Genomic DNA, 25,855 nt, shown 5'->3' with positions numbered 1-25,855 from the left:
GCTTCTCCTCCCCACCAACCTCAGCCTCCTCGTTTCGCTCGCCTCCCTGGAGCAATACCTTTCCCATCCAACCTTCAAGGCTTTCTCGCTGGCAGAAATTCCTGCAGGTGGAGCTGGAACGACATCCTGCTGCTGCAATAAGTTAGGAGGTACGGGTTGTCACAGAGTAATTGCTTTCCCTGTGGTTCCCTGTGCTCTCTATGCCTGTGCGTGCAGCTGCCTGGACAGAGCATCCGGCATGCCCGGCGTCCTCGCTGTCATCAGCTCTTGCTAACTGTGGCAGTTTGGCCACCTCTGGTACTCCCCTTCTGTGATCCAAATGATATTATGCAGCAATGGATGTCCTGATTTAATTCTGATAGGAGGACATCTTGTTCCATGGCTTGTCCCCGAAGGATGGTGATGGAAGGCACAGCCTGTAGCAGGAGAACAATTTGTTACTGGATTCAGCTCTATCAACGTTACCCACGATAAGGCTGTCCTCACCGTGGCTTTACAGTGATTTATCTAGGGAGGCCTCTTGGGCAGCCCAGAGGTACACAAGGACAGTGAGAAAAATCAGGGCGGGCTGCTCTGGTGGTGGCTAACTCCTGTTGACTTCTTTGACTGCAGGTGGCTGTTGCCTCTGAAGCTCAACCTGGAGATGAGAGCCACCGGTTGGGCTCCTGCTGTACCTCAGCTGTGCTGTTAGATCCCACCAGCAGAGTGTCTCCCAGGCTGAGAAATAACAGCTAAGCTCAGGGGAGCTCCACAAGGTTGGGAACGTGCTCAAAACACCAAAAAGTAGGTCTGCACAGGACTCCAGGTGTGGTGGGGGCAGTGTGAAAGGCTGGAAGCTTGTGGGAGAGAAAGGCAGGTTGGGTTGCAGGTGGAGGCTGCAATGAATTGTAGAGGGGCTGGGATGTTCTCATCCCAAGTCGTTCTTCATCCTGGAAGGATATGGTGTGTCCGCTCTGGAAAGAGTGCCCCTGTCTCACTGTTTTCCAGTCTAGGGGCATTTTGCAGCTCCAGGGCTTCCTGAGCTGGAAGTTAATCTGTAACTTTGGGTTTACTAGCCGTTGATGGACTTCTGCTGGTTTGCTTAAATATTTGTGCTGTGGGCCCCTTGGATGCCCTGTCGCAGGAGCTCTGTCTCATGTGGCAAAGCTGGAGGTGTTTCACTAATGCTCCAAAGCCTTTGTTTTTCCTGATACGTTGAATTTTTGTGGTTATTCCAGGGCCTTCTGCCTCCTCTGACCTCCCTGTGGCGGGAGGAGCACCTTTGCAGGCAGCGGGCGAGGAGCTGCTGGGCAAACTGAGCTAGCGCCGGGGCTTGGCGTGGATCCGACAAGGCTGCTTAAAAAATGTATGGTCTCAGCTCTGCCCAAGCAGCCCAGCTCAGCTCAGACAGCTGAGCTAAGTCAACCAAGGCTCTCTCCCTTCCCTGCTGCTCTGCTCTCCTCAGTTTTCCTGTGGATACCTACTGGAAGACCTCACATGTGCCCCATCTTGATGGCTACCTGGGCAAGCCCATCCCCTGTGTGCATGGAGCTGATGTTCTCGCAACTCCCTCTCCCCTTGGTGTTTTCACTTTTTCCCCACTGTTCAAGAGCCCAGGTTATTTTAGTGCAGTAAACATTTTTTTTGGACAGTTAGTGACATGAATAAATCCATTTCCTCTCCTCCCCCTAGTTTATTATTTAAGGGGAGAAGATGATTAAATCCAGCAGAGCTGATTTGAGTTTTCTGCTCGCAGGAAGAGGGCGGCTGATGGGGGTCTGTCAAGCCACAGTGTTCGTGTTCATCAGCATCTTGGGAGAAGCGGAGATGCCAGCTGCCTACAAACATCTGGTTTTGGTTGTACCCTCCCGCCCCCCTTGCTTTTGCATTACTTGCTTTCTCTGGTTTTGTAGAGTTCAGCATCTCCGACTCTGAATGTTGGATCTGGTGGGGGAAACGCCTTGGTTTCTCCTCTTCCTATCGAGTACCACAGCCCTACCAGGGTCCTGGGTCAGAGTCCAAGCAAGGAAAGCCTGAGCAGTAAAAATCCTACTGTGTGGTTGTAGGTTTCTAAAGGAAAAGCTCTTTCTGTTTGGGGCTGGGCTCTGGTTAACATAATGCCAGCCAGAGCCTGCACGGGAGGGAAAGCCATGGGCCCTCCGTGCCGAGGGAGGAAGTGTTTCCATGCCACCCAGGTCAGGAAAACACAAGCGGTTACAGCAGAAGCAGCCCCAGTAGAGTTAATTAAGAGTTGCATTTAAAAGGTGGCACTGAATGGAATTGCTCTGCATTTATTGAAGCTGGCCTTTTCAGCTCCCCGCTGTGCCGTGAGGAGCCCGGTGCAGCACGAGTGGGGGAAACCCAGTCTGCCTTCAGCTGCCCTTCGATATCCCTGAGCTTCCAGGTTGCAGGAAAAGTGTTTGGGATGGAAAGGCAACCCAGAACAGTGCAGGAGGGCACAGTGGTTGTGAGTTTCTCTGAGCAGCATTTTTTTTTTTGTCTCACCAGCAAGCTCTTGGCCTGCCCGGTCAGGAAGGATGCAGAAGCAGAGCGTCCCATCTTCTTTATCCATTTTTCCATCATGTTGACTACAAAATGCATCTATAAAAGTTGGTTCCTGCCACACACCAAACGAACCAAGCTGGTACATCCCCAGAGCAGGGTGTTATCTCAGACTCAGATCCTGCTGTTATCATTTCCTGGATAACTAAGCAAGGGCAGAATAATCCGGGCAGAGCCCTGTGCTTGTCCAGCTTGGCATTGGCTAAGTGCGGACATCCCCTAAAGGCTGTGGCTTGGCCGGCGCTGGGGTTAGGAACCCGTGGCTTGAAATAATGGGTGCAGGTGACATTGAGGGAGGAAAAACTCCAAGTAATCTTGTTTGGTGTCTTGACTGTACCTTGCTAGAGGGGAATTTTGTTCCACTAAAAAATAACACGGCAAACGTGCGCCAAAAGGAGCGGTTTGATGTATAAAGTAGAGCGGGCTCCTGCTTTGAGCATCAAAACAGAGCTCCTGGCCTCACCTGGGCGCATTCCCCACCGCCAGTATTTCAGTGGGATAGATTATGTCTCTGTATTTTGGCGTCAGAGAATGACTTGCAATATTTTAGGTTTTCCTCAGGTCGTCCTTTCGCCTGCCTGTCTTCTCCCTTCAATCTCCTGTGCTTCTGATGGCTGACTTTATTATCTTTGCTATTTCTAACCCTCTTTTTGGTCCCCGTTGGAGCTTGATTTCTGCTGGGGGGAAGATAGAAAAGGTCAGGCTCTCGCTAGCGAAGCTTATTTAATTTGTTTGCTGCATCTGTGTGCAGACTTGCATGCATGTTGTTAGCGTGAAGCACCAGGACCAGTATCCTTGTGGACACATGGGTGCTGCTTATTTATTTACCTCTTTTCTCCTCTGTTTTTTTTTTCTCCCACCTGGCCCAGTATTCCCAATTCTACCTCTTCTACAAGAGAAGAGCTTAGTGGGCTCCAAGCAGTAAATAAATCTGACATTTGCAGCAGTCAGCCTGATACAGCAGGACAGGGATGCAGCAGCACTCTGTTTGGACTTGTTTCTACTCTTTATTTAAAGCCTTTTTAATCAGGAGCTAATGACAACTTTTGGTTGCGAAAGCTGATGCACAGGAAAAAAAACCCACAGTTTGCATTCAAAATAATGCAAACTATTATAAATAGGAAGATCTGCAAGGATATAATCAAGCTAAATTGCCCATTGTTACTCTCACCATAGATGATTTCTTGCCTCTGCTCTCTGGGTTGGGTTGTCGTCTGGGTTTAGGGAAAAGTCTTCTCTTTATTCTGGTTACAAACCTGTGCAGCAGCAGCTGCTTGCTGCAAGAGTGGGTTTTGCTCTCTTTTTTTTTGGGTGTGGATCAAGCAAATATTTTGGTGGCTTGGGTCCTGCCATTCAAATTGTCTCATAACCCCTCTGTTTCTGCAGCTAAGCTGACCCCTAAAGGTGGACCCGTCTCCTTGGGGAGTGTGTTGCAGGCAGACGTAAAGAAATCTTGCAACAGGTCAAAGCAGCAGCCTGCCAGGAAAGCAACTGTGACTTGGGAATAGAGAAACTATCTCTGCCTGCAGATGGTATGCAATAAGCTCTGGATTTTAATGACTCCGTGCAATTTACCCTATTGAAAGTAGCTGAGCCTCTAAAGAATTGGTAGCTGATGCTGAAGTCTCCAAACAGATCATAATACGTTTAATACTTGGGTAGTTTTTGTTGTAATTTTCCTCACATGTGTTTTACATGAATGCAGTATAAAAGCCGCACGCTTTCCCATACATTTATCGAAATAACATATTGCGGAGACAGCTTATAATTGGACAACAGTATTCTGGCCTCCTGATTTCTCTGTTAAATGCCTCTGATTTTTTTTGTCTAGCTCGGTTGGTTGCTTTTCAGTGGGCAGTGCTGTAAGAAGCGCAGATGCTGTCACTTCTGGCATGAGAGTGAAGCTTGCCATGAAAACATTACGACGTGACAAAGCTCTCGTGGTTATGGAGGGCAAGCGCTGCTCGATGATGTCACTTTTGTCTGAAAACAGTCTTTTGCTCATTTATTCTGCATGTGTCTCTCTTGAAGCACTTTCTCCTTTGCTTCATTGCGTGTAGAGCAACCTTTGCTAACAAATGGTAGCATCCTGAGGGTTAAGTGACCTAATTTTGTCTGTGCTGCTTTCTTCTTTCTAACCTCAGAAGGCAGAGACCCTGAACTGAAAAGTACAAAAAGATTGTAATTAGCGGGACAAGTAATAAAGGAAGGCCCTGCTTGAAAAGGGGACGGATTTTAATTTTCTAAATTAACACCAAGGGCTGAGTTAGATCAAACTCTAAGTGTGGCACCTACTTGAGTGCTCAACACCATCGGTGTGTTTTTTTGCCCTGGTTCTTGGTAGGAAGGCAAGCTCCTTGGTGGAGTTACGTCCATCGTTAAAGAGTCATCTTCCTTGCAAGTGCTGACAAGTCACAGTTGACGAGGGCATCAGTAAAGGCCACGCTGACAGCCAGGAGGCAGCTGTGAAGGAGAGAGGTGAAAGTTCCTGGTCTGGCAGGAATACCTCCCTTCATCAGCACCTGGAAGGCCCCTGGTTCATGGCTGAGTCCTCTGGGTGCTGAGAGCTTTCTCAGCCTCCTTTGCTTGCTCAGAAAGTCTCACGAGGAGGAGCTGCCCCTGGAAAGATGAATTTTGGGGTGACTGGCACGTAGGGACTCCCAGGGTTAGCCCCGAGGACATCACAGCTCGCAGCATCTTCAGCCTAGTGCCTTGTGAGCTGGTGCATTTTGCTGAGAGTTTTTTTGCTGGATGCTCAGGGAACTTTTTCCCCACCTGCAGTCGTTCGGCTGAACCTTCATTCATCTGTATTGCTATTTTTCTAATTCTCCCCTGGGCGCCTAATGACTGTGATTACACCAAATGCAGCACATTTCGTGTACCATAGAAATGATGTTCAGGCCCAACTGTCTCACTCAGTGCTCGGAGGATCATTAAAGATATTGCTTTTTAGAAGTAAGGTTTTTCTACCCACCCATCTATTTCCAATCCTACGTCAACCTGCAAAGTAATAAAATGGCTGAATTTATTATGTTGTGTTAATTAATTATCTCTATAGCAACATGCACTGATGTCATAAATATGGGAATTCAGCAGCACAGTTGGGTAGAAGGAGAGCTGATGGATATATGGAGGGAAAGGCTTTTTTAAATGCTCAAATCTCTTCACTAGTGAAGAAACAGAAAATTACCAGTCATGTTTTGCATAGTTCCTCTTTTGCTGCCCCACTTTTTGACTGAACCTTCTCTGTTACGTAGCTGCTGCATGTTCCTGCTGAAGTTTTCCACGCTGCTGATCTCCCTCCACCTGCTCTGGGTTATCTCCTGCATGCTTTTGTCCAGGTAGCCGGAAGTGCAGACTGCTGGGCTGCTGCTCGCAGGAGGAATCCCTCCAACTTCAGCAAAGCTGCCCTGCTAGGGATGGATGGTTCTCCAAGGGGAAGGAAGGGTACGGATCTCGGGAAGGCATTATGGCTAATTTTGGCATTGTGGGAGGGTGACACGCTCCTCAGTTTGTAGTTGATTTGATGCCCTAAAAATGCACGAGCGACAGTTTACAATGACAGCTGTAAAACTGGGCCGGGAAGACGGCAAGTCCTTGTTTCATGGGATGATCCTTCTAGTAATTGCACTGCAGGTCTCAAGCTCCCCAGAGGCCGAGATCTGGTGCTTTTCTAGCTCTTTTTTTGTCAGGTAGTCTATTTGCTGAACAGTTTTGTTTTGCTGTTTGTTTACCACCATCGGCTGCGAAGCTGATCAATTATTACCAGTCCGGCACAGTGCTTGAGGAGTGACGGCACTCTTCATTGAATAATTTATTCAGCTAATCTATTTTGATTTTTGGCATTTGACAGGTCCCAGGCAGGGTACAAGATGTCTGCGTGGAGGAGTCTCAGTAGGCAGCGCTGCTATTTATACAGCATCCCAGCTACAGGAAGCGCTGCATGGATGTGCTTGGCGGGGTGAAGAGCTTGTGATCCCGGGGAGAGACGTTTTAGGGTGCCAGACGCTGTGTTCTGCTTTGTACAGGAGGAAGAGGCTGTGGGATGCTTGCTTAATTCTGCGCTGAGGTGGAGCAGAGAAAGCTCGAGGGATGCTGATAGGTGAGCAGCTGGGCAGTCCCTCGGGATGAAGAGTGGGTTAAAAGCTGTGTTTGGACAGCCTGGGTTGTCTGCCACCCAGCATCTGCTGGGAAAAGAAGGCCCAAAATAGTGATCTGCTCCACATTTAACCAACTGCCCTAACTCCCAAGGCAGGGAGGGTTTAACAGTGCGGGACGCTGCACAACCCTCACTTTACAAAATGAGGTAAAAAAACAGGTAAGCTATCAAACAACCTGCCTTGTTCTGTAGAAATAACCCTCCCCCCTCAAACAACAAACCGTTAACACAGTAATATTTTTATTTCCACAGGAAAGTGTTTATTTTGGTAGCACGCACAAAGTTTCAGCTATTCTAAAACACCGAGATTTCACAGCCAAGCTTTCATGTTCCCAGCAGAGAAGGAGGTGAGATACTCAAAGAATCTCTGTTCTTATTTCAGCGCTGCACTCGCCAGCCAAATTTTCAGAAGAGCCCAGTTTGCTGACATAAATGGGGTTGCTGATGTGCCGAAAGAGAAGGAAGTGCTGGAGAACACATTCCTCACTGGGTCTAAGTCTCTTCCATTTTATCTTTCTGTTCCATATGTTTCCCCTGTAATGAGAGGAATTATTTATAATTAAAGTGATATATAGTTCAGAAATTAAAGTTAAAATTAATGAATGCTTAAATTAATTTACTGACAAAAATAAATGTCCTTCAGATCCTATAATTTTAATTGGAGTGGGCTACAGCTTAATTAACATGTATCGATTGTAGTCCTGCATGCATCTGTAGGTGGGTGGACTGTGTGGCAGTGCTGGGAGAAATCCTTGTAGATGAAGGTGCGTTAAGATTCGCTGATAGCGCTCTGAATGATTGTCTTGTGAAGAGACAGGAAGATCTTTGGTCTCGAGCTGTTTTCTGTGTGGAAAGCTTAAACAAAATATGTTGTTTAAAATTAGGGCTAAGAATTGGCACGGCTGCTTTATGGATGGGAAGAGAATTTGTTCCAAAAACGTTAATGATCTGAATCATTAATTAGGTGCATGAAGAACTCAGAAAATTGGAAGGAAGATACAGAGAATATAGAAGCTGACCCAACTGGAAATTTTTTGGGGAAAAAGGTAGGCTTCGACTTGGTCTTGGTTCCCTCTGCTCTTTCCTCCTGGCTAGCAATTTCCCATTTCCCAGTGGGTGATGGTAGGAAGAGGAGCATGACGGTGCGGGGCATTTGTGCCCTGGATCCTGAACCTGTGTTGGCCTCATTTTAGGTCCTATGCAAGGGAATTGTCACCATCACATCCCAAGACCCCTTCCAACCCAAAATGTTCCCCCAAGCCTTGGGGCAGGCACCGCGCAAAGCCCTGCAGGCAGGAGCCTGCAGGGGGAGGAGAGGGAAGGCAATCCTCACTCTCCAACACAAAACCCACCTGATGCTGAAGACTTTTTGCCTGACCTGTTCTGCATGCCAAGGGAACCTCTCCTAACCTTTATGAATCAGTTTCTTAAAAGAGAGCACTTTATTCTTTGGCGTTTAATGTTTTGTGTTTTGTCAATACTATGAATTAGCAGAATGGAAGACGTGCAGCATCTCACCTTGCAGCAGTGGCCCGCAAGCTGCCCAGCCCCTCTGAGTGATTCAAGGTGCGATTCCCTGGGGATCACGCTGCTATCCACAGCATCAGAGATACCCGCAGGAGCCAGCTCTTTTTTCTTCAACTCTGAAATTAGCCTTCAGGATTGTGTGTGGGGTGGTGACCCAGCGTGGCTCAGGACCAGCTGCCTCCGATAGACATGTGTCTTCAGCACTGTGTTGTCTGCGAGGGAGAAAAGCTGGTAAGTGTACGTGCTCACTTCCATCAGTCTTGTGTTTGAGTGTTTTTTCTTTCCATAGCACAAGCTCCTCTTGTTCCAGACAGCTTTTTTTTTTTTCTAATTGAATCACATAGGTGTGAGGGGGGGGGGGGGGGGGGGGAATCCCTCTAGACTCAACTCACAGCAAAATGTTTATAAACCCGGATTTGGGTTATTTGGGTTGGCAGAGGGAAAATGTAAAATAAAGGAAGAGACTTTTTTAGGGCTTGTGAAGTCCCATCTCCCCTGAGCTTGAAGAGCCTCACAGCTTTCCGGCCCTGCTCTCTGAGCAAGGGATGGGGAAGGGAGCGAGCGGCGATGCTCTGGGGAGCTCTCCACCATCTCTTCTGCACAGAAACCCAACTTGCAGCTCCACATGCTGTTTCTTGCTTTGCAGTGGAGCAGAGGTATTAAAGCAGTCACAAACCTACAAGCTAATTAGGCAGTGGCATTTGAGGTCATGGCTGAGTCACGAGCAGAAACTGGAAGAAACAGCCACAACCAGTGGCTCCTTGTGTCTCGGGTCCTGTCACTGCTGGGGCATGAGAGCACTGTTGCATTTGAGCCATCCTTTTTGTAAACACACATCCTCTGACCTATAGCGTCCCCTAAAACTGCTGTAGGTGATCCTATAAGCTCCCTGACCAAGTGCGATGCAGGTTGCAATCTCGGAGATGGGGGGAAAGCACTGCAGCTCGTTAGTCCTTGAATTTCTTGGGTTTCTGAGCATCTTCAGGCAGGCATAGTATTTTATCTGTTTTTCATATTTTGCACAGCATGATCTGGTTGCTGCATGGGATAAGGATGTCCTTGCTCTTTCTGACTTTTGCTAATTAAGGTTTTTCCCCTTTGGCCTACGTGCCCTTCAGAAAGGGCGTTTAATTCATCCAGCAGGCTTGGATAAATGGAGACTCCTCTTCCAATGTGTCTAGCCCATCCCTTGCTTTGTCTCCTTTTATTAATGTGATGCACAGGCAGTGCCTTCCTGGAGACCTTTTTTTTTACCTCAATATATTGAATAAATTCTACATCAGGAAGGAAAGTAACTTGCATAATGAAACATCACTGGTATTTAAGATGCTTTAATGGGTCACATTGATGTATCTACACTTTTTCCTGTGAAGATCACACTTGGCCGTACCTTAATTCATATTTATGTCAGAAGAAAATATCAGTGGAGATGCTCAGGAACAGCTTTTCCTGCTCAGCAGCCAGATATAAATGTGCAGATCCTTCTAAAATTCTGCTGAGTTTCTGGAAAAAAATAAAGTAAATAAAACCCAGATTGTTTAGGATACTTCTCTCTTGCATAGAGAAGATCCTTAAAAAACTGGCTTCTCACCTAAGATGTAACCCAGGTGGGGTGTGCTCACAGGCCCAGAAGTGTGCAAGGCTGATCATCTTTAAGGTTACCTTTAAGGGCATTTTATCGTACTTATCTTTTTGCAGTGCCCTGCTTTGCATGTGGCTGAAAGAAATGCGTAGACATGAGAGATGCCCATAGGCAGTTTTGGCTGGTTTAAAAACAGCAGAGGGAAAGAGGCTAGTCTAGTTACCCAATAAAAGCCATGGAGGTGAGTAAATCAATAAGGTTGCACTTCCAGTCCCGTCCCATGCTCATTATTCCTTGGTGGTTGGACCCCTCTGAAGCCAACAGCCAGGCCCAGACTGGGGTATTAGTGGCATTTAGGTTGTCTGCAGCGGAAAAAAAGATGAAATAATATTTAAAACCATTTCTCTTGGCCAGGGCAAGCAGTTCTGTCTTGATCTGCCGCTGCAGGAAGATGAGATAAAGTTGCAAGTTCACTCGGTCGAGATAGATGAGGGTGCACGGGAAGGCAAGGAAATAATAAAAATTATTGGAGCTGTCTCTGCGAGGCTTGGAGGAAGGGACAAACATGACTAATGCTGCATGAATGCTTTGCACAAAATGATTTCTTCGACAAACTTCGCCTTTATAGAGTAAACTGTTAAAGGCCACAATGCAAGTTTTTCTGATGTGTTCATGAGTCAGATTATTTAATGAGTAAATGGAGCACCCGTCCCCGAGGCCCTGCAGAGGGTTACCCAGGGGATGAAATGCTCCTCTGCAAGAAAAATTCAACCACTGGTTCCAAGCGAAGAGAGCTTGTTCTTGAGGTCACTCCAAGCCATTCCAGGTAATATTAGGCTGCTTAATTTGAGGCTTTCACGGGGAGTTTGTATGTAATGCCATGATACATGAAACCTAAGAGTGAAAGGGGAGTTGGGAGTGCAAATGTGCAAGCGTTGATGCTGGTGCTCCCTGTCTGTATATATTTCTAGTAGTTTGTCTGTACTCACTTGATATTTTTCCTTTTCTGATATAGAGTCTTATGTTTTTTCTTTCTGTCGCCCTTTTAGTACATGGTGAGAGTCATCTTTATCCAGCCCTTTGTTCAGTCTGTTTATCTGTAGCAGAAAGCCAACAACTTAAAATTAGCGGTTTTGCATAAATTAAGGCTAAAAAACCAAGCTTTTTTTGAACGTGCATAGTGCATTTGTTGAAAAATATGGTTTCAGGTCAGCTGACGTTATTTGTCTCAAACTCAACACAGGAAATAAAGCAGAAAGTAGCAATTTAAAATAAACAAACCACTTCTTCGCACGTTTCTGAAATGGATTGAGTCCTTGTTTTGAATACTAACCTTAAAAAAAAAAATCACCCTCCCCCAGTGAACCTTTTTTTCTTTTTCTCTCTGCTTTTAATTTTGTTTAGAAAGAAGAAAAAAAGCAAAGTTTGCTTGCCTCGGAATGACCCACCTCCCTGCTGAGCAAGAAAAAAACCCAACTCTGAAGTAGGTGGTGTGCTCTGTGCCCCCATGGTCTGCTCCCGGCCAGTAGATTCATGAGTTGGACAGGTGAGTTTAAGGGAACTCGCAGTCTTTTCATCGTTTTGATGGGTGAATGGATTTTGTTGCTGGGAGTATCTTTAAGCTTTAATTAAATCAGGAGTACACCCTGCAATGATTCCCTGCTGCTTATCAGCCTCTTAAGGCCTTGATTCATTCTCAGTAATATTTTTTCAGCCTGAAATAAGCTTTAAAGACCTGTTATTGGAGAGATTAAAGTTATAACATAAACAAACTCATATGCATGTTGTTTTCACGCAGAAGATGCTTTTAGTATCATATTTGATGTTCCAAACAAAACCTTGCTTATAGATAGGACAGCGAGCTTTGCAGCCTGGATGCCTTTGAAAGGATAGATACGGACTCTGTTGATCTTGAGCTATTTGGGGCTTTTTATTTGCGTTTTGTGGCCCTTATCTTGCAAACAAAGCCTCCTTTATACGTCTGTAAATCAGGATGTCATCCACGGAGCTCTGCGAGATGGGAGATGGCTCCGGAGGGTGCAAAATGCAAGTTCAGGGGCAAAGGAAATCAGGGAAATGGAAACTTCTGCTGCAAGGCTTGGCTTGTCGCAGCGAAGACTGGAGGTAACCATTTTGTTTTCCCCAGTTGAGTTTTGAAGCAGTTCCAGGCTGCAGCTAGTGGACCAGGGGAAGCACTGGTGGGGTGAAGCTGCTCCCAGCACAACTACTGTCTGTATGAGGGCAGGGAGAAGAGGTGTAGAAGGGTTTTTATTTGCTCAAGGGATGCTTGTGCGGGGAGCTGCGGTCAGATGAGGGTGGTGTTAGGGGAGGGCTCTGTTTATTGCAGGCTCTTTCCTTGGTGTGCAATAACCTGAGCCTTTGGAAGGCTTGTGCCTGTGCTCAGGTAGGCTTCCTGACTCCTTTGGAGAGGAAAACCCAGCGGGAGTAGTAGGGAGGCTGTGAGCATCCTGCTGCACGTGCTGCTTTGCCTTGTGCATCACGCATGCATGGGACACAGGGCAATCCCGGAGTGGCGTCTGGTCCTGAGTGTCCCTTGTGGGGAGCCAAGCCTGCTACAAAGCCCCCCTCCAAGTCAAAGCTGCCTCCAAAGCCACCCATGCATGGTAGCAGTGCTGTTCTGCGATGCTCTTGTGGTGACAACCAGAGCATCAGCCCTTCTGGAGCGTGCACAAATGAATCGGGTGGCTGCGCGTGGGGCAGTTTGTCTAACGTAGTTCTCTCTTGTTCCTGTAAAGGTTATAAAAGTAATAATCCTGCTATAAGTGTCTCCCCAGTCCCTGCCTAGCTACATGGATAACTCTTGCTGAGGCTGTCTTGTGGTGATTAATATGCTACAGAGTGAGATGATTTTTTTTAAAGGAGCCGAGAAGTAAAGCTGAGAACATGCCTTGAAGAAGCTTGTTCCCTTATGTCCCCTGTGCTCAAGGCTGATTAGCTTTTGTTTCTTCCTCCAGCCTTAATTGGGGGAACTGCTGTGTTTGTTTCCCCTCCTCCCCCTGCAACATTGATCCCCAGCAGTGCGAGGATTAGCAAGTGGCCAAATGCATCGGGAGGTGACCTTGCTCTGCCGTAAGCACTGGGCTGCCACGGGGAAGCAGGCAGCATCCCCATGGACCAGGTAAGCAATGCTGAACCTCTTTTTACACCCCACGTAGTGCCTGGGGAGTCTGGAGAGGTACCAGGGAGGAGGGGAGGCGAGCAGGGGTGAAGCACGGAGCTGGGAAGGAGTGCATCTGGCCCTGTGCAGGAAGGGCAGAGATGTATCCCCCCTCCCTTCCCGGCAGCTGTGCTGTGCTGAATTAATATTTATGCTAGCTCTGTCTCCGTAATGGGTCTTCTAGCACTCTTCTAGAGAAATGGATTAGGTGGGGCCTTGGGCTGGAGCCAAGAAAAGGGAGACCACTGGGGACTTGCTCGCTGCTGCCCGGTATTCCTCTGAACATCATGGCAGGGAACCAAGCTCATGTAATAACAGCTACCAGGTATCATATGGCCTAGGTACTTGGTGAAAGGCCACCCCTGTAATGTCCAAACACAGTTGGTTGCTTACCACCACTGTGATACTCTGCTGAGAGCACGGTGTGAGGCATACAACCAATTTATGAGAACGGGGAGAATGAAGTTCTTAATATCACCTCCCCCTCCCTACATCCCATGCATGTAAATTGCCTTGCATGGGATTTAAATTCTCCAATTCTGTGCTCCCTAATTTATCACAAATGCTAAATCTTTGTGGACCACAAATGTTTTCCTGAGCCACCCAGCTCTGCTCACCACAGATGCAACTTCTCCAAAACTCTCCAGTCAGTGGTCACATCTCTCGGCCTTTGAAAGCTTCGGCTCAGGAGGGAAAGTGTGGATGCTGCTCCCTGCGCAGGGATGCTGCGAGATAAATCCCGCCGTGAAGAAGTGAGAAGCATCTAATCTTCCTGCTCCCTAGATTTAGCTGTGCCATTAGCTGGACCTTGCACATAAAACTAATTTTATAATTTGTAAACGTAGCTGAGTGGTTTTTATGGACGAATGTCGGGAAGTGATAAAATACCTTCAATAGATTTATAAAGAAGTTTAATGTCAATAGTTCTGCCCACCCTTTTCTCCCCTCCCCCTCTCTCTTGGAGTTGCATACAACAGAAAACATGCCCACAGTGAGGGCTTTGTGGCCAGCACTCAAGCCTTTAATTTTGCTTTTACAAGACAGTTTTACAACGTCAGAAGAATGGAAAAGCTGCAAGGCATGCATGCTCAAGACGCTGTGCTCCTGGAAAGCTTTGGATGGGCTCCAGGCAACATTTGGTGACAAAGAAAGATGAAGGTCTCGAGGGGAAAAAAAAAAAATCAAGTCTTCATCCTACAACCTTCCTGTTCCTGCGAGCTGGGAATGTTGTCGAAGGACAGGAAATGTGCGTTCTTGCAGTCGTGTCTTGGTGAGTTTTGATTGCATCAGGAATAGCTTCTTCCATTCCACCCTTTCTCATATACCTTATGTAATGAGAAGAAGTCATCCCGTGCACAGCAAGACTGAAGAGTCTGCTGCTCGCCTGTGGTTGGGCTCATCATGCTGCTCCCATGGGGTTTCTCTGGGTTTAACGAGGGACAAACTCCTAATTGCTGGCTTTTCCTCTGAATCAGACAAATGTCCCACTGTCTGCTTTCATGAGGGAGGGTGAAATTTGCAGTACCCAGTGATGTTTTCTGGGACCTCTTCTTTTCAGATGTGGTTAGAAGGGGCTGACAGGTTCAGAAATGATTAGTGTCAGACACGGACGTTGTGTCCATGCCTACCCTGTATGTGGGCTATCAGGCTGGTAAATGCACCCAGGTAAGTTGCAAAAGACCCATAAGCATCTGCCTCAAACAGCCCTGGCCCTATACAAGCACTCAAAAGGTCCTGTGGGGACAGACAAAGCGTTATGGATGTATAGGTCTGGATTAGCAAGCCAGGGCCAGACTGGCAACTGGTGTTCACAGAACTGCCTCATAGCCAGCAACAGCCCTCTTTCCCCCACTTTATCACCCACAGACTGAACAAACATGTTGGCCAACTTTCCTCCTTAGCTCTCTGCTAAGGATTATCAGGAGATCTTGCCTGGTGTGGAGGAGGCTCCTTCCAGCCTGTTTGTCCATCTCCACCTCAGCAGCGTACAGATTCATCTCTGTTTTAAGGCCTCACATTACCTGAGAAGTGTTGGAGGCTGGCTCAGAGCTGGAAGGGTTGCCCGAGCATATTTTTCTACTCCATCTTTCTGTCTTTGTTTTTATCTTTTGGTTGTGTTTTTTAATGATTCCCAGCTTGGCCTCTTTCATGATTTTTCTTCATTTTTTAAAAAAAACTTTTTTATTGAACACTGATGATGGAAAAAGAGTGTTTTTCCTCCTGCCTAGCTAAATTTTTGGCTGACTTGCATGGAAAGACAGTCACACTACTGCAGCTCCCAAAGCCTTCAAATCATCAGGGGAGAGGGGAGGGAGGAACCGCAGAGGGAAGGAAATCATTTGTACAGGCGTAGAGTGAAGAATCACCTCCTTTTAAACTCCTGATCTGTCTGTGTTCATACGGATTGCTGCCTCTGATCTTTCTTCTCTGCTCAGTATCTCTTTTTCTATTATCTTTCCCCCGCCTTTGCTGTCATATCTGTGGTATGTCCCTTGTGCTGGGACATTTTGCTCCCAGGAGGGTTTGAATAAGGACACGAAAGCAGTGGGACTCAAAGATCCAGATTATTGACAAGGGATCATTACTAAAACCTTTTAATGGATCTTCTGTAACTGATACAGCCATGAGGGGAGGGTGTTATTTTCCTGTGGACACAGGTTTCCCCCTACCCCCAAGCCTTTAAAAGCACTGAGCACGGTGTCCTCCAGCCATTTCCTGATGGCTTAAAATGTTTTGGTGCCAGATGCTTTGGGGTCTGTAGATATTGCCCTGTTTGCTGCTCATGGACAAATCCAGTTGCTGGCAACCAGATGGAGTCCAAAGTAGCCAGCAGCAGAAGACCCCAAGAGGCAGAGTGCTCTACCCCAGCTAAGCACCATCCTGTACATCATTACTGTTTTTTTTTTTTTTTCCTGTGGAGCTTCTTGGCCACCTATGGATGACTGTGGCCCAAATTGTGGCCCTATTGACCTGAGCTAAATTGCGATGAGTGGTGATCTGAGCAGGGCTGAAGGCACACAGACCAGTTAGCTGGGCTGCTGGGGCAAGCAGCAGCCTGGCTGGGGTGAGGGCAGCAGTGTTGGTGTCCGTAAGGAGCCCGAGGAGGAGGCATGGGAGTCCCCTGGGGTGAGACTTGGCCAAAAAAAAAAAAAAAGAATTGTTCTCAAGCAAAGCTGTCTTCTGACCATCTTCCTTGGCTTTTTTTGCTGGCATCTGTTGCTAGGAGATGGGAAGCACAGACCCTTTTGAAGCATCTTCAGCTGCCTTCTACCTGGAGAGACTTTTGTGCAAAGTCTCCCTGCTCCCTTCATCCCTTTCATCCCCCTCCTCTTGCTTCAGCACACACTGGTCAGGAAGGACTCGATGTCTCCTCCCGTGCTCACCGTGGGGCGCTTGCTCCATACACACCGTGAACCCTCTCCCCTAACCACATTTATTTTTTATTAGCATGGGGTTCAGCAGCAAGCCACCTGCTTGTGAATTTACCTCCTCCAGCAGATGCTCGTGTTCCTCCCCATGGATGGAGGAGCCAGGACAAGGAGAAGCAACAGCCCCTGTGGCACATATGGGACTCCCGTGTGTGAATAAGGACCACTCAGGGACCCCCCCATGTATCTTCTTGGCCAAGGCTTTGGTTTTGGGATGTGCAGTGGCTTCTTGGCCGTCAGCAGGTATTTCTCTGCATGGTGGGCTTTGCTGGGGCAAATAAAAAAAAAAAAAAAAGAGGGGGAGAACAGAGGTGGGTATGTGGGTAGGGATGTTTGCCCCAGTTTTGGGCTCCTGCCCTAAGTCATTGTGTGGCTTTAAAAAATCAAGTGAACGTTTAAAAAAAAAAAAAAAGCGTTCTCAGTGCTAGACATGTGCTTGTAACCTGCTCCGGCATACGCAGAGCAGGTGGTCACTTAGGGCAGCAAAATGTTTAGCGATTGCCTAGTGAGCAAGTGACATTTTCCAGCTTGCCTAAGGAGGCAAGAAAAATGCATACGTGCCTGCACCAGCCCCGCGGGCCGGCGCTGGCCTATATACATGCACAATTATTTACCCGTGCAGACGCCTGCTTCCCCACCCCAGAGCAAGGGGCTGAGCCCAGCGTGGCCGCACGCCAGGACGAAAAATAGCTGGTGTGGAGTTTCTCCAGAGAAACCCCTGGCTGTGGGGATGTTTGAGGAGGGAGAGGGCTCGCTGGAGCTCTGCGGTGTCAAGCTGCTGGTTATTTGCCTTCAAAGCTAGAGATGAAGCTGAATTTTGGGGGTGCAATGAAAAATCAAAGCAGTCTGGAGCTCAAGCTGGCTGGTGACCTGCCTGGCGGGCAATCCGGGCTGGTAGCCCTCTGGTGCTCCCTCCTCCTCCTGTCCGTGCTGATTTACCAGTGCCCATATTTCATTGCTGTCGTGGCCCCCGGCTGTCACATTTGGCGACTGCTTTGCACATTCATCACGCCGCGGGTGTCACAGCGTGATGGCTGGTGCCTTTGTCTGATTTCCAAAAAAACTCTCCCCCACCAAACCCCAAGTCCGAGCCAGTTTTAACCTACCATCGATGCTGTGATTGCAGGAGAATTTTCTGTGGGAAGTGGAGAAGTTTTTAATAATTTCTTGCTCCTTCCCCTTTGAAGCTTCCCCATGAGTTTTGGTCCCAACAGGTAGGTTGTTGCAGGCAGTGGGTTTCCAGGGGATGCTTTATTTTGGGATGACAGCAGTATGGAAGTGTCCCATGCTGCGGTGTGGCACGTAGCCCCGGCTGTAAACGTGGTAAGCGCCATGCTAGAAGCAGCAAGGACTTGCTGCTCCTCCTGCCTGCTGTCATGCTTGGGAACACCCCGCTCACACCAAACCTCAGCAAGACAAACTGCTCTCCTCATCCCCAGGCCACCGTTGGCAGCGTGGCCACCCTTCCGTCCCACTTAACCACCCCTGCTAACGAGGAGAATCAATCACGCTGCCGTGCCGCCCCGCGGCTGGCCATCCATCTCCGCCAGCGATGTCCCCTCCTATGGGGCAGCTGCTCCCCGGTTCTTCCTTGGTGGCTTGGGGGACAGCCTGACCTTGGGTCCCCCCTCCCCAAGCATCTGGCAAGGGAACAATGCGGGCTGTAGGGAAGCAGCATTGCAATTAAAAGCTGATCCTTCACTAGCATGAGATGCTCTGCATCAAGATGCTCTTGATATTAATAATCTTCCCTTAGCTGGGATGCTTTCCTACTAGATCTACTTGTTTCTAGCTGGAAGAAAACCCATTGCAGTACTGTCCTGAGTCCTCTGTAGTGGACACTTCTCCCTTCTGACAGCATTCATTGGTTCAGAAAAGCCCCAGCAGCTTGGAAGTGAGGAATCACACACAAAAATAGTTGTCTTGGAGAATGCTGGCTCTTTGTTTTTTTTTTTTAACACCCAATTCCTGCAAATCCCCCATGGAGGTCCTTGGAAAGAACATATTTCCCCCTCTCTTCTCCTGCTAGTTTTGTCATTTTGACAATTTTTTGATGTATTGGTTGTGTTTCTAATGCTGTTGGGAGCTGTCATGGCTTGTGTGTCTTTGAGCCAGCACCAGATGTGATTTCCACAAAGAAATGAGCGAGTGGCTGGAGATAACTGTTCCTCTGGCCCTACTGCACTCTGCTACAATTCGGTCTCGTGTGCGTAACGCCTTGCTATTTTACATCTCAACAACAGCTTTCCTTATTTATTGAAGGGTTAGGTATTCTTTGAGGATATTTCCATTTCTCTCTGCTAGTTCTGGTAGCTGTGCTACAGCAAATGGGTCTCCAGCTGCACCTTTCCTCCTCCGTTCTGGCTGGAGGAGCCTGCCTTACTCACTGGGTGACCAAAATCATCCCACAAAACACTTCCCAGTCGTGCAGTGAACCAATGGGGAATACAATATTAAAATAATGCTTTACTCAGCAGTGATGTGATGGCACGTGGGAACAAAATTGGGTCCCTCCTTACTGCCTTGTAGTGCGCTGGCACCTCCCTGGGGTCAGTGGCCACCCAAACCTCATACCAGCTGCAGACACCAAGTTTTACTGCTCCTGCTTTTCTTAAGATGTCCCATCCAGCGATTAACCACCCCCCAGAAATAGTTAGGGGGGCGATTGCCTTGTACCCTGAGTCCTCAGGCAGTTAGCTACATTTATAAATCCTTTTTTAGTTGTATTGAAGGGAAGCTGTGCTAAGTACCAGCATCTACGTTGACATGAAATACTAGTGGCATGACAAATCTGTTATTCCTTTTGTTTAGCAGACTTTAAAGAAAATAGCAATAAGGCCAGTTTCCTTAAGCTCCGTGGATTTCCTTGCTATACCCCGCTCTGTATGTATATTGATATGATGTTGGCTTTTTCCTTTTTTGACAGCTTTGCAGGCTCTTACTAAAGTGAACATTAAATGGTCCAAATGGCTCCTGAGCTGGCTCTTTTAAAACTCTTCAACATAAGTTTCCTAGCCTTGATCACCTAAATGTATGTAACTCTTATAGTGGCCATATTCTGCCACTTTTGCATAACCATTAGTTGTTATGAAATCCATGGATTTGCCTTGGATAAGTAAAGCAGGAATATTTACATCCCTCAGTCTGCTGTGAAGTTCTCCGTCAGCAAGAGAAGTGGGAATGACACTTCTTATTGCCCTCCGTTCTGCAGGACATAGCTTTCTCCTCCTGCAATACGATCTACTTTCGAACCCCAAAGAGGACAATATTTAACCTGTCATTCATCGTATGGCCTCACAAAGTGGCAGAACGTAATTGGAAAAAGAAGAACAGTTCAGGATCGCAGCGAGTCAACGTCGCCAAACTGTAAGCTGAATACATTACGGAGCAATATGGGACCTGCCCGTGCTCCAGAACACTATTTATGATCTTTGACTGAGTCAAAATAGCTGATGGGATAAAACACGAGCCTGTCTCTATTAGTTTGCAATTAGGCATTCTGCTCATGAGCATCTGTTTTCTAGGAGAGAGCACTGCTGGTGATTTTATGGCTTGTGTTTTCCTCAAAGGGACACCGGAGCTGGACCCAAGAGCTGGGGCTGGGAAGGGCTACTAACACGATAAGAGAAAGGGAGCTCATGTTCGGAGGGAAGGCGAGGAAAGCCTGACTTAATTAAATTAGCAAAATTAAGCTGAGGAAGAGTGCTGCGTGTAAATACATTGGCGGAAGGTGGGGAGAGGGGAGAGCATCAGCGAAGGAGAACTATTTATGCCTGAGGATAGTGCTGGCACAAGGACAAATGTACATAAACTAGCCCAGAATAAATTTAGCCTGGAAATTGGAAGATCGTTTCTGACAATTAGAGAGCAATCAGCCTATGGCCCAGCCTCCCTGTGGGACTAGAGGGGATAAAACCCTTCCTGCTTTTAGCGGGAGCTCGCAGGGGGGGCAGCCCCGATGGACCAGGAATGCTGTGTAGGCCAGTGCTCCTGCTCCTTCCCTTATTTTCCTTCGATTCCAGAGTCAGCCTTATACTCGTGCCAGTTCTCATCGCTGCCCTCCTTCCTACTTGTCCCTGATGCATATATGGGTTTCTGGACTCACTCTCTTCCAAATGCAGGTGGCTTTCTTCTGACCGAAGTGACTTTTCTGCCTGGTTAGGAGCTTGCCCTGTTCTTGGTGCTTTATATTATTATTGCACACGGTTTTAGGCTTTCAGTTCTGTGATCCTGGCCCTTCTAGGAGGAGAAAAAAAAATCAATTGTATAAAATGGAGCTGTCTGGGATGTTTTGATAACCTGCTCGCAACCCCCTGGATCCAAGCATTCTTCAGTTTTTATCTCAATCTCTTTATCAATCTCTTTGTCCATCTGTCCTTCTTGAATGGGGAAGGAGCCCAAACGGGACAGACAGCATCCCACAACCCAGGTGGCTCTGCCAAGCCCCACACAGGTAAAAGCCTCCCTGGAGGGGTTTCCACTACTTTCTGCGTGGCTTCAATAGGCACAAAATGGTGTTGGGAGCCTATTTCCTGCCCTTGCACAATCTGGCCCTGAAAATAACATGTCCCACTGATGGAGGAGGACTTTTTTGGAAATCCTACTTACTCCTGTTTGCCTCCCTGTAAGCCACAGATGCCGAGCAGCCTTGGGAGTCCAGCGGGAGTAATTTGCAATCTGAGCTCTGGGAGATGCCCCATTTACGCAGCTCTTTCTAGGACTGGGAAATGAGAGATGCTTCCTAATACCCTAATCACGTTTTGGTGTGCCTTTGCTCATGTCTCCGTCAAACTGTTGTGAGGAGGACACAGGCAGGGAGATTGCTGAGCTCACCTTGGCTTGGCTTGTAAGATTTATAAGGCTTGCTTGGCTATTTGTTTGTTTGGGGTGCAGCAACACATCTTACATCTTTAAGCTGCCTTTTTGCTAAAAAAATATGGGCGGTGGATAGATGTGAGGAAGAACTGGGGTTTCTTTTCTTGCAGGTTGTACCCATTACACCAGGCTGGAGCCTTTCTTCATGTTATTACTATAATAACTAGTAAATGCACTCTGAAGCTTCCCAAAAGGCTGGAGGTCTTGCAAGAAGAAGCATAGGACCAAATTTCGCTTGCAACCCAATCATAATACCGAATCCCAAGTGTCCATAAGGGGGAAAAAAATCGTTGTAGCGTATCCTGTTAGCTTTCTGGGCTATCTCAAGAAATCTCTTCAGCAAGTAAGTTGAAATACAGGGTTTTCACAGGAATTAGATGCTTGCCTGTGTGTTTTGGGTACCTATTTTCTTTAGGGCCCTTAAAAGTGCCTGCCTTCATTTGTATTCTCTGAGTGTCAGTGCTTAACTAGCCTTGGCCACACGCATGCTACATCAGATATTCAAACAATTCCTCTTGATGAAGGAGCAAGGCTTTGTGATAATGCTTCTATTTTGCAAGAGCTGTGTGCATGCAGAGGACTAGCGAGTGCATCTGCTTGAACTTTACGCTCCCTTCATTTCATCTCAATTATATATTTAGTTATCGTTATCAATCTTATCACGTGTGGAAGTCGGGGGGAAGGAAGGAAGTTTTTGTGCAGCCAAAATAAACCCCCTTCGCTGTGATGCTTCACCTCATTTCCTAACCCAGTGCCTCGCATGCGGTTCTAACCCCCTTAATGCCCATCTTTTACAAAACTCCATTCCCTTGCCCTGTTGTTATGGCAGGTTTTAGATGAATTCTTATCAATTCCTTTTCATAAAGCAACGTGGAGAAGATATCTGATCAGAATACGTTAAAAAAAAAAAAACAAACTAATTTAGTAAAGCAACAGTTGGCACACATCAAGGTTTTTTATTCCCTTAATGCATTGGCATATAACTGGGCTGCAGGTGAAGTGGAATAAATTATTGGTGGGAGGACCAGAGACCTGGGCTTTCTCAGCAGGGCAGGAGCCCTCTGTGCAGCAGATTCTGGTGTGTTTCCCTCTGTGGGGAAGGGCAGTTGAGTGCCCAAACCTCATGGACGGGACCGGGAGGAAGGGCTGTGGAGCTAAATGAGTGCCTTCCCCTAGCTGGGAAGAGCTGGCCCTGGAGAAGGCTGGGCTTGGGTGCTTCAAAAGAAGAGCTGGAGAAATGCAGCCCTAAAGGGGCCTTCCTCTGCCCCAGGGGAATTTCCATCTTTGAGGTGCTCAGCCTCCTGGGAGAGCTTTATTTATTTTATTTATCTTACCCGATCTTGTACCTGCTGTCAGCCCAAGCAGTTCAAACCTTGCATGCTAAATCCAAGCTGGTAGCTCTGTGTCCTGGGCTCCCCCCAAATTAAGCCCCTTGTGTCATGCCTCTGTAGGAGGACTTCAGAGCGCCGCATATCCAGGTTTGTTCTCAGACTCTGCATTCGGTGCTTTTTGGTCCTAAACTAGCAAAAAGCATATTGAAATTCCTGTACCTTCTCTTTATTTATTTAGTGTTACCTCGGCTCTCCTTGATGAGGATGCCTCGGCATTAAGATTTTACTAGCTGAGCCCTGCTGTGCGGTGCAGGGGAGTGCTTCTGCTCACAGACCCCTGCATGTGGCTGGAGAGCAAATCAGGAACTCTTTGGTAGCCTATGTGCCATGCAGCGCCGTGCATGAGTCCAGCTGCTCTGCCGAGCACAGCCGGTCCCTTTCTGATCCCCTCCTGCTGTCACTGCACTAACGTGCTGCCTCTGAGCTCTTTTGAGGGGGAAATTGTTTGATGAAGTGGAAAACCAGGCACAACTCCTTGCTGGAGCTCGGAGCTGAGCTGCCTTCCTTCGCACGTCTCTGGTGAGCCTTATCTCCTTGTGTAAAGGAAAAAGTCTTTAATTTTCAGCCTAATCCCTGCTCTCGAGCTCTTTCTCCTGATGGCCAGCAGCGGTCTACGAGATGCCAAGAGAGCTTCTGTGCCCGTGCCGGTGGGATTTGCTTGCGGGTGCCGTGGAGCAGCTGCTGAGGAACAGATCCACGAGGGGTTTTGCCCTGATCTTGGGGGCTGGTATTGGCTAAATGGAGAAAGAAAGAGAGGAGGATGTGTTCAGTGGCTGTTTTGTGCTGCCCTGTGCTCCGTGACCCGGGTTGCAAATATCAAGGTGCCGAATCTAGCAAAACACGTTTGGTTTTTCCATGGGGTCCAGCAGCATCCGTAACTTTGCTTCTAACAGTCTTCCAAAATGACTATGCATTATTAGGTTTTGGGCTTGGAAAGAGGGACCGGCTGGAGACCTCCTTGAGCTCTCTCCAGGGGACATGGGGGTTGGAGATTCCCCACTCACGTCGGGTGGTGACTTTTTGGTGGTGACTCTTTCATCGGGGTGATACCTGGCGTCCTCTTTCAGAGTCCCATTCTGGACTTGTGAAGGGTAACGCTCTAACAGAGTCAGTACCTGTGAGTCTCTGCCTTAGTTGTCTCCGTTTGCTCTTTCAGTACGCTTGTGTGGAGAATCCTGTGGGTATTGATTGGCCCTCAGAAAGACACTGCTTTGGAGAGGAGCTCGAGTCTGTCTTCCATGTGGTTTGGTATCATGACCTTCCTGATCCTGAATAACCCTGAAAGCCCCATCAATGCCTGTGGATGCTAATTGTGGCTGTTCGTGGTGCATTTTGTAAGTAGGTGTCTTCCAGATGCATTCTCCTGAAACGTCTAGGTCGTCGCAAAGCAAAACCCCATCACCGATGCTGTCACTGGAGAAAAATGTATTCATTATTATTATTATTATTATTATTTTAAGGAAAGATGCAATCTCACCTCATGCATAAAATTAGTTTAATGAAACAGCAGGAATGGGAAGGGATATTTGCTTTCCTCTGCTTGTTTGTGGAGTGAATGAACAATTTCTTTGCTCCCTCTCAGGTCTTGGATGAATGATATGTCATCAAAACTGTGTTTTTAGCTGAGGTGTGTCCATGAAGGCAGCAGGGAACCAAGAATTAGTTTCAAAAATTATTCTTTTTTAGAAAAAGAAAGGATTTATGAGCTTCTAAACATAGTCCTTGAGCAACCAGTAAGGCTGAGACCTGAGAACATCTTAGGGAGAACAAAAGGGAGTTGGCAGCGGGGGAGCAAATAGGTTTGTGCTCTGTCTTGTAAGCCCTCAAATTGCATTTTGTATAGGGGGCAGGGTGAGAGAGGTGCATGACACTGGGGCTTGGGGGCTCAGACCTCGGTCTTGCACTGAGCTGAGGTTGCGCTGTGCTTTTTGGGGTCGTTACTGCTGCTTTTAGCTGCAACAGTGCCAACAGGCAATGGTGGTTGTGCTGGTAGCACTGTGAAAGTGCTGTCTTGCTTGACTGCCCCTCTAAAAACTTTCACTTAGCTCTGGGGGTGTTGGACAGGAGAGATGAGGATGAAGGCACTGATGTCAGGTCAGGGCAGCTGCATGGTGGTGATGGCAGCACTGCGAGGGCTCTCGTCCCCTCCAGCAGTCCCATGCGGCTTTGTCCTCCAGCTCGTTTCCCGCGGGACTTCGGGTTGTCCTGGCTCTGGAGGAGAAAATGCCAGGGGAGAATTTTTAAAGAAAAGTGAACTTCAATTAATGTTTCCCTCTCCTGTGGAATCAGTAACTTTGTAGAAATGTCAAATGGGAAAGCGCTCGCCTTTAAGTGGCAGGAGGATCTCCCCGTGTGCTCGGAGGGACCACTTGACCAGAAAACTGAGTTGGGTGCTGGCTGGTGGGCTTATTGCAGCTCTGGGCCCTGGGGTTTAGGTGAGACCAGGCCGATCCTTTCACTGAAGAGGAGGGATGCCCCTCCTAGAGAGGGGAAGGAGGAGAAAAGTGAGGTGGGAAGTGTGGGCAGGAGGCAATTACAGGCAAACTCATTTTAATTCCATCAGGAAACATAAGTGAAGCTTAACTTGTAAGCTGGGTTCTGTCGCATATCTCCTGAATCCTTCCTTCCCTTGCAGTTTGTATGGGGTATTCACACTTTTTTCCCTTCCTCTTCTCTTCCCTCTTCAGCTGCGGGAGATGGACACTTTTTAAAATGCGAGGTGAGTTGTTTTTTCAGCTCGTCAAATCCTCTCTAGTGGCGCCAGGGCTCTGAGAAACCCCAAAGAGACTTTGAGGCTGGCTGTGTGCGGTCTCATTTAGCTGGGATGCCAACCCCCTGTACTCCCTCCTCCAGCAACCTTGCTTTGTTGTGATGGCTTCCCCAACAGCTCCTCGCCCTCAGGCTCCTGCAGCTCCCCCAGCACTGCTGCTGCTTCTCCCTGCAGTCCCCTTCCTCCCTCCAAGTTAGCTTGGGGATGGACGGGGACCAAGCACATCCTTAAAACTCTCCTCTCCACCTTCAGACATCTCCTTTCCTTGCCTCCACGCTCATGATCCCCACCACCAGCCCTTCCCAGAGGGGAGCAGGGAAGCAGTCAGTGTCTTTTTATAATAGTTAGTCTCATGCAGCAGTGCCCAGGCTGCAGAAACGTGCTCTAATAAATGTCACGCCGCT

General features: G+C 47.7%; 1 long non-coding RNA gene across 3 annotated transcripts in view; it reads left to right on the top strand.

Annotated features, from left to right (window-relative positions):
* Positions 1 to 25,401, top strand: part of LOC121073596 — a 31,647-nt gene extending 6,246 nt beyond the window's left edge. Inside the window, exons 2-12 of one of the 3 annotated variants that reach the window (XR_005821831.1) lie at positions 3,928 to 4,073; positions 5,799 to 5,988; positions 6,395 to 6,643; positions 6,953 to 7,047; positions 7,665 to 7,746; positions 8,195 to 8,458; positions 11,214 to 11,355; positions 11,802 to 11,933; positions 12,785 to 12,948; positions 14,028 to 14,257; positions 25,369 to 25,401. This is a non-coding gene — a long non-coding RNA (uncharacterized LOC121073596). Of the gene's footprint in view, positions 1 to 3,927; positions 4,074 to 5,798; positions 5,989 to 6,394; positions 6,644 to 6,952; positions 7,048 to 7,082; positions 7,191 to 7,664; positions 7,747 to 8,194; positions 8,459 to 11,213; positions 11,356 to 11,801; positions 11,934 to 12,784; positions 12,949 to 14,027; positions 14,258 to 16,434; positions 16,733 to 23,837; positions 24,138 to 25,368 lie in introns of those variants that run through there. The other 2 variants (XR_005821830.1, XR_005821829.1) reach the window with 2 other exon arrangements.
* Positions 25,402 to 25,855: the final 454 nt, after the last annotated feature.

Source organism: Cygnus olor, chromosome 7, assembly GCF_009769625.2.
Source record: "Cygnus olor isolate bCygOlo1 chromosome 7, bCygOlo1.pri.v2, whole genome shotgun sequence".
In the NCBI taxonomy this organism is placed as follows: Eukaryota; Metazoa; Chordata; class Aves; order Anseriformes; family Anatidae; genus Cygnus; species Cygnus olor.
The sequence above is the reverse complement of the archived record's forward strand: the minus strand, read 5'-3'. Positions and strand labels throughout refer to the sequence as shown.